General features: G+C 40.5%; 1 protein-coding gene across 1 annotated transcript in view; it reads left to right on the top strand.

Moving 5' to 3' along the window:
• The first annotated feature begins 329 nt into the window (after positions 1-329).
• Positions 330-8,172, top strand: part of rin1b (Ras and Rab interactor 1b) — a 51,944-nt gene continuing 44,101 nt past the window's right edge. Inside the window, exon 1 of the mRNA XM_014026069.1 lies at positions 330-527. The gene's annotated coding sequence lies outside the window, so the exon portion shown is untranslated. The remainder of the gene's footprint in view (positions 528-8,172) is intronic.

Raw genomic sequence — 8,172 nt, 5'->3', positions numbered from 1 at the left:
CAGATAAAGTATTAACTAGGGCCGTATTTGGCCCACGGGCCTTCAGTTTGACAAGTGTGCACTACTTCATGGTACTTTGGAAGATCAAAGCTTGGTCCTCAGYTCCTCTAATGATGGATTGGGGGTTAGATTTAGGGGTAAGTTAGGCTAAGGGTCAGTGAAATGTAGGAATGTAAGGAATGCAGTCCTCATACAGACATAAAAACAACCGTGTGAGTGTTGTGTGTTTGTGTCAGAGTCAGGGAGGCGGGAGAGGGGGCACACAGACTGTCTCTACTGTGACTGTGCATCACTTCAGATGCTCAGAGAGAATAAAAAAAACACACACACACCCAACACCGCGCTCCTCCGCGTTGTCACCACCAGGGCTGGTGAGCATTTTTTTTGACGAGCCCCGCACACAGCATGGTGCTGCACCGGATTCAGAGCCTCAGCTCCGGTAAGCAGCTCCGCTGAGACCCGCCAGGGACGCCTGACTTTCCAGACGGCAGAGCTCCCAACACCTGTTCACACCTTCACAAAACAAGGTAAGGCGCACATTTAGCGTCCAAACGCGGACAACACGCAGCTGCTGGCCAACATTAAAGAGAGAGAGAGGAGAGAGGGAGAGGGAGGAGAAAATAAAAGGAAACTTCCTCCAGAGTTGCAGAACACCTGCAGCTCGAACGTTTCCTCCTCCCTTTGAAGGTCTCCATCGCGTCTTAAGTTCAAAGCGCGTCGGCGTTTGTTGTTTAACGTCGTTTCCGGTCAGCAGGGGACGTCTCGGTAAACAATGCAGCTCACAGTCACGCGCATCCACCCCTCACGTTCCAGCTCTATGGATTAATCGATTAGTTGTTATGCAAAAGCCACAAACCCATGATTTAATGGGGTGGGGGTAAATAAGTCCGCATAAGTTTTCTGTCTACAGCTGGTTCGTTTTTAACACGTTTTAAATCAAGTGGAAAAAGTGAAGAAAAATTGAAATGTTCGGTTATTATTTGTTTTAATTGATGGAACAGTTTCAGAGCTTTCCCGCCAACTTCTCCCCTTGTTTCTGTCCATCTCTTCCCAGGTGTTGGACAGCCCTCAATAACCCACTCAGACTTTTTAATTTTGGCTATTTTTTCCCCTCTCTCTCGTATCCCCTGTAAGGGCCAAAGTGGATGTAATCTCACACCAGTGGGCTGTTACATAACTTTAAATCTGAAGTGCCATCCCGCCTGCCTGCAGGCGTAGGAGTATGTGATGTTCCCACTTCCTTTGCTGTTGTTTTCTTCGTTAAATTAGTGAGCCACATTACTGGAAGTGGCGTTTTGTGACTTTTCCTGACTGCTGATTTTCAAGGGTGGGGGGGTGTATTTTTTTTCTATTTTCATTTTTTATGCAGATGAGATTCTGGTCAGAAGAGGGATCTTTTAACGTCCTGATTATTCAGCCTACCTACATAACGTCTGTGACTGCTGAGTTTGGCTTGGTAATGTTTAAAGGTGGCATGACCAAATGTGCATATATTTATGTGTTTGTGTGTGTGTGGGGTGGGCTGCTTTCTGCCCTGTGTTGTGTAGGAGGAGTGCGATCGCAGCGCGCCCGAGCATGACGCTCAACGAGCCGCGTTTGGACACAGTTCAGTCCTTCGCCGAGCAGTCTGTCCGCTGCGCTGCGCAGACAGACGTGTTACAGTAACCTGACTCATGGAGATGGCAGCAGGCTTCCCCCATCCTCACTGCAGAGGAACTGTGTCATCATCCCAAACCAACACTCTGCTTCACACYTAAAGCTTTCTCAACCACTTACAGAGACATGGAGGATAGCTGGAAAACAACAAAATTTAAAAAAAAAAACACATCTAGTCATCGTTCCSATCGTGTCTTTATGAGGATAATTAAAACCTGCTGTGAACGTAAGAAATTGTGAGAAAATATGCAAATTTGTACTTGGAATCACACTGAATTGGTACTTACGACGCGTTGCGTAACTGTAAATAAATTGCAACATTCCTGCGAAAGATGTGCATTTTTTGTGCAATTTAGTCACAAAGTGTCATATTTACTGTATTATTATTATTATTATTATTATTATTATTATTATTATTATTATTATTATTATTATTATTATTATCAGTGTGCGTTGCCAATGCAATGCACACTATTGTGATTCGTTTCCCATCCCATCAACCTTGCCATGCTTCTCTTCCTGCATACTTTGTCCTAGAGCTGCCATTGTAATTTATATCTGTAAAGCCCCTGTGCCAAATGACGGCTATGCCTTTTGGTGCCTGTAAAACTTATTAATGTTTAATAAATTATAATGGCAGTCAATGGAGCCTTGTATTGGTCCAATACTGCCCCCTGCTGCATCTACACAATATGGTACTGCACCATAGTTTCATAATATTTAAACTCAGTAGTTCAGTGATTACAATATTAATAYGATTGWATTTTGATGTTTTACTGTAATACTGTCTTTATGTTGTCCTATTGCTGTAATATATTGCACTTAAGTGTCAATAATTGCATTGGCAAGGTAAACTTTTTCTGTATACATACAATCCAATCCCTGGGATTGTCCTCTGCCACATCTCCTATAGTCTCATGATGAGCACTGTGGGCTTTCATGCRGGAGATCAGGGTTCAAATCCAGCTACTGCAACTTTAACAAAAATCTCTTCAAACTTCTTATTGTCACACAATTTCCTTAATTACAAACACCTGCTGATGTGACAGGCACAAGCTGGTATAGAAAACACATTTGAACTTGGTCAAAGTTCATTCTGAAAGTCCAATGCTGCAGGCAAAGCCATGCTGCAATGACATGCTACGTGGCAATGCACACTTGCTTTTACTTAGTAAAAACCCATGTCTAGTTATTATTATTATTACCTCTGCAGGTGGTTATGTTTTTGACACCGTTGGTTTGTTTGTCTGTCCATATTTTAAAAAGTTGTGGACAGATTTTCTTGAAATTTTCAGAGCGTGTTAGGGTCATCATAAAGAACAACTTCATAAGTTTTTGGTGGTGCAACATCTGCCAGAGCCAATCAGCATCCAGCAGAACTTTGTTCCACCAATCTCAATCTCAGCAGCTATGGTTTCCCCTACTTTATTGATCTTGGCAGGGAGCTGGTCAGACAGGAGTGGGGATGAGAGTGTTGTGGAGAAAGCCATACCAATGCCAGTGGTTGTCGATGAGGAGTGGGTGGTTGTAGCAGAGCGCTACATTACTAATGACATGTTGAAGCCATTTATGCTGTGGCTAAATTCTCCACTACCCATCCTTAAGAAGCAGAACTTTCAGAGGTGACGTGGGGTCAGTTTTCGTAGGCAGGCCACTTGGTTGTGTAAACAGGGCGGGGCACCCTCCTTGGATAATACACTGCTAGGGTCTCGGCCGAGGTGTGCACTCTCCAAGTTCTTATAATTATATACCAGTTTGATTAGTGTTATCAGTCATTATTTGGGTTCATAGGTTGTCAATCCCTCCCAAACCACTTCATGTACTCCCTGGGCTGTGACTGCATTGGAGACGGAGAACCTAAAATGTTATTTGCAGCGCTTCTCAGTTTCATCATGTGAGTTGCAGAGGTTTGCAGTCCTGACTCTCGAGTTTTGAATGTGTGACAAACTTCCTCTCAAAATAGTCAGGCGTCACCGACAYGTCTCACGCCTTTCTGAGTTTTGTTGACGGCGTCTCCAACTCATCCCAGGAAAGCTACACTCTAAAAATGAAATGTTGGATTTACTTAACCATGTTATGTTACCTGGTTTCACTTAACTGAGTTGAGAAAATTCAAAGCAACGTACTCATGTTCTTTGGTTAAAAACTGGTATATTGCTTTGAACTTATTCAACTCAGTTAAGTAGAACCAGGTAACATAACATGGTTAAGTAAATCCAACATTTCATTTTTACAGTGTAGAGCCGTGTTTTAACACCTGCACAGGAGTTTTCCCAAGGTAGGAAACAGACTATAGCCCTGAATTCCCAGCTCTAAAAACCTGATAAATAATAATAATATATAATGGAAAATCTGTTCTCTTCAATTCAAAAGTATACACCAGTAGATAACATCATAATTTCCTGCCAAATTGAAAGGTGTTTTATTCTGAACAATTTAAATAAGAGTAGTAACAAATACAGTAACACATGGCACATTACACTGTCACTTAACAAATATGTAATCAAAATACAGATGCTGTATGCACAAAACTAATTCTGTTCTTGTTGCTTTCCTGGAAATTGAGTTAGAAAGCAGCAATAGAGAAACCATTGCATTGCAATTTCAGATTTAATAGAAAAACATTACAAGTAAATCAATAAAAATATATAATAATTGTTATATAATAATATATTATATAATAATAAAATAGTATTTGGGTTTAGCTCCCGTATCAATACTTGTAACTGCATTTTATTTAACATCTCATTAGGTAGGTTAACTTGCATTCTTCAGTCTGTGATAAATTACCAAACTCTGTCATTAAAAAAATCCACAGTAAAATTAAAAAAAACATTGTCTTTGTGTTTCTGTTTAATCTGCTGACGGCGCAATGAATTCTGGGATACCATCGGCCGCGTAGGATACTCAGATGCAGCCAACATTTTCAGGGTTTTGTCGGCCGCCTGGTCAGCTTAGGGCTGTGATAAAAGCGGCCGACAAATATGGCCGACGTCGGCTGCAACCCATAAACTGAAACACAGCAAAAATCTAACTACAAATATAGCTTTGCTAACGCCAAACATGGTAAAATAATAAGTGGAAGCTACAGCTAAACTGCTAATCGCTAACTGCTAAGATGAATGTCACTCAGTCTGCATCACACATCTTCGTCTCCCTACAGCTGAAGACTGGTGGGACTGAAACAGATGTGTTGATGTTAGTTGTTAGCTGATTTAAAGTTGGCAAAACCTAGTTTAGCAGAAGCTAATCGGTCTGCTAACAGTTTTCACAGTTAGTGAAAAAGCTCTTTTGGCTGTTAGCTGATTAGTGGAACTTTTTTTCCTCAGATGTGACCCAAATAGGGATTTTTTTTTTTCTTGAAATGCAGAATGTGAATGGAAAACAGTCTTATTGGGTTGAAAATTTTGAATAAGCTAAATTTTTCAGAATGTCTACAAAACCACTGATTAAGATCAGTTTAATGATTACAAGAACGTCTAGCTGCTTGGATTCAAAATATTAAAAAATGAGCGAAGAATTGAAGACTTTTGCACAGAAGCCTACTGTAAAGAAATTTGTTATTTTTTTTGTATTAGTCAACTTTTCTCACCCAAATTCACACATGCCCACTGTCCCCCTGCAACTAACATGGCAGGCGATTTTTAAATATACTTTTCACTCCTTTYATATCTAAAATTGTTGCAATGGAGACCAAAATCAACAGAAGTAATTCAGTAGATTCATTCTGATTCGAATAAAGAAAGTAAAAGGAAATGTATTCTCTGTTTCTCTAAAATTGTAATAAACATAACCACAAACTTGATTAACTGTCAGACCTGCATAAATTAGATTTTAAAAAAGAGTTTAAATGACTATTTTATCAAACAGAAAGCATTATCTTTCAGAGTACAGCTGCCAAAAGAAGAGATGAGACTTCACGGCTGCAGAGAACAGTAATAATGCAGTCTTTTGTCCTCTTGTGGTCACTCTAACACAATCTGACAATAGACAATAACTGATTGCTTTCTGTCTCCGTCAATGCTGTGAAAATCACTGGAAAGGATAGAAGTTTAAACATTCATACCCATCTTGAGGTTTAWACTCTTATCAGAAATATTTCCTGACAATAAAAAAATACAGTTTTTTATGGGATACCATCATTTAACTGTAATTCAGTCATCCACAGGTCAAGCCACCTAATAAAAGACAGGTTTGTTTTTTAAAAAACCTTTGTATTTATTCTATTATTTCTTATTACAGGCTCTAATTTTAGAATCCASCTATGCTCCGACACACCTGATTAAATCACATCTTCAGATGCCTATTAATCACCCATTTATTYGAATCAGGCAGAACCAGAACTGCTCCACTGAGTCCTGAATCTGCCCTTGGGTCTCCTGTCAGCAGGACGTGCCAGGAGAACCTCWGAAGGGAGGCGTCTGTTTGCCCTGATTCATTTGCAGAGGTGGRCGCAGAGCAGAAGGTGGGTCTCCTCCCTGCTCTGACTGCAGCTGGGGTTGCTGCACGARGCTTCAGTGACTCAGACAGCTTATCAGTGCTTTGAGAAGGAGAAGGGGCTCATGGCACCACTTGCTGCTTGCCGAGGAGTCTGTCACCTAAGTCTCAGAAATTCCCCAATAACACCGAAAACAGATTTCTAGATTTGTCGTTAATCCATTTTTTTGGAAAAAAGGGTCATTAGCTGGGCAACACTGGCAGTAGCTCTTCTCGGATGATGGTGCTCCTCCCTTTTCTCCAAGAGTGAGCCTGGCAACACTAAGAAGGAGGCTCGTTTCGGCTGCTTTTATCCAGCTAAAATATTATTTTGAAGACGGTGGGAGGTATTATATTTTAAGGTGTACTGATAAACTAATGATCCTGGGCGTGTGCTTTTAAAAAAGCATTCTGTATCCCTGAGAACTAAAATGTGATCCTCGTGTTTATACAAAGTCCTCATCGTTTGGAGTCCTGTTAGCCTTTGGGTCCTATAAAACACAAAAACAATCCACAAATACACACACACACACACACACACACACACACACACACACACACACACACACACACACACACACACACACACACACACACACACACACACACACACACACATCCTTCTGCTGTGACAGAACTGTCTGTGAAATCTTCTGAATCACCACACCAGTAAACCGATATGTTTCTACGATTTAGAAAATTCACAGTTATGCTAACAGTCCCCCACACCCCTCTCCGGCATCCCAAGTGTTGTGCCTGACTCATAATAAGTCGTTTGTATGACTTCACACACASACAAGTACACATGCTAACACGCAGCTCTCACTCCTCTTTTAGTGGCCCATGAGTGCCTTTGCAGCAGCGCTTTTGCTGCAGGCATCAAAACGGACACCTGTCATCAGTCAGCAGGCCCCTGTGCCCACTGTTGCCCCCTGTGGATACTTATAGCCCACTGCAATTATGTTGTTCCATTAGTCATCCTACGCATGCAGTGATGGGCTACTGGCTATACTTAGCCACAGTCATGGTCACTCTTGTGAAAATCAGAGATTTTACAGACTGATAATTGAGGCTGGCGTCAAACAGGATAAATAGAGATGAGCATTACGCACWTTCTGTTTTACTCATGGTCCTGACAAAGTTTGGGGTTATTTCTAAGTTACTCTGAGCCTGTTATGTAAAATAATTTCTCACTCAAGGTGGAAGTGCACAGATATTCATATTCAAGCTCTGAATCACAGAACTGTCTGTTAAACAGGCATTATTTTTTTCAAATTCAAACATTTGAACCAAAAGTTAATATTCACTGCTGAAGGCGAACGAGCAATGTTTTTACTCGTGCGCTGGTGGTTGTAGGTCTGTTTGGAAAGTATCTAACGAACCACCGGTCAAATGTTTATGAAACTCTCAGAATGTAATCATTGATCTACATCTGATGTACTTAGTAAAAGAAAACAAAAAAACTTTATAATTTAGTTAATTTTACAGCTATTCAGTTAAAATTTTGTGTGGTATCAGCTTAGATCGATTCACAATACATGCACATTTTAAGCATTACACTTTATATTTGTCTAAAACTGATATGTTTGCTTATTAGTATTAGCTGTTAAGAGTTCCACCTTCTTAAGAATTACATTTTAGATTCTAGTGAAATCTTCAGAAAGTAATGAATAGATGTACATCTAACTCAGGGATGGGCAATTTATGGGATATAAGGGGCCTCAATTTTTTTTGTTGACGCTACCAAGGGGCCACATAGCTGGTAAAAAGTCACTGTTCTTTATGTACTTGTGACTTCAGTAAACTTTTCATATTTAGCTTTGTGCAAYGTGTTGTAGTGGTGATTTGTATCAAAATCCTTCATGGCATACAGCATCTCTAAGCAGACTTATCACAGGTTTGTCTTGAAATTCTGTGAACAGATGGTCTACCTCCCATTTCACTTGAAGCATGGGATTTTATCTGTTTTCTTTCCTCTGTTCTTAGCCATGGCTAAATGTCTCCTCTTCACTGATAAAAGAGATGAGTGCCCGTTTTGTG

This window comes from Austrofundulus limnaeus, unplaced genomic scaffold, assembly GCF_001266775.1.
Source record: "Austrofundulus limnaeus strain Quisiro unplaced genomic scaffold, Austrofundulus_limnaeus-1.0 Scaffold522, whole genome shotgun sequence".
Taxonomy (NCBI): Eukaryota; Metazoa; Chordata; class Actinopteri; order Cyprinodontiformes; family Rivulidae; genus Austrofundulus; species Austrofundulus limnaeus.
The sequence above is the reverse complement of the archived record's forward strand: the minus strand, read 5'-3'. Positions and strand labels throughout refer to the sequence as shown.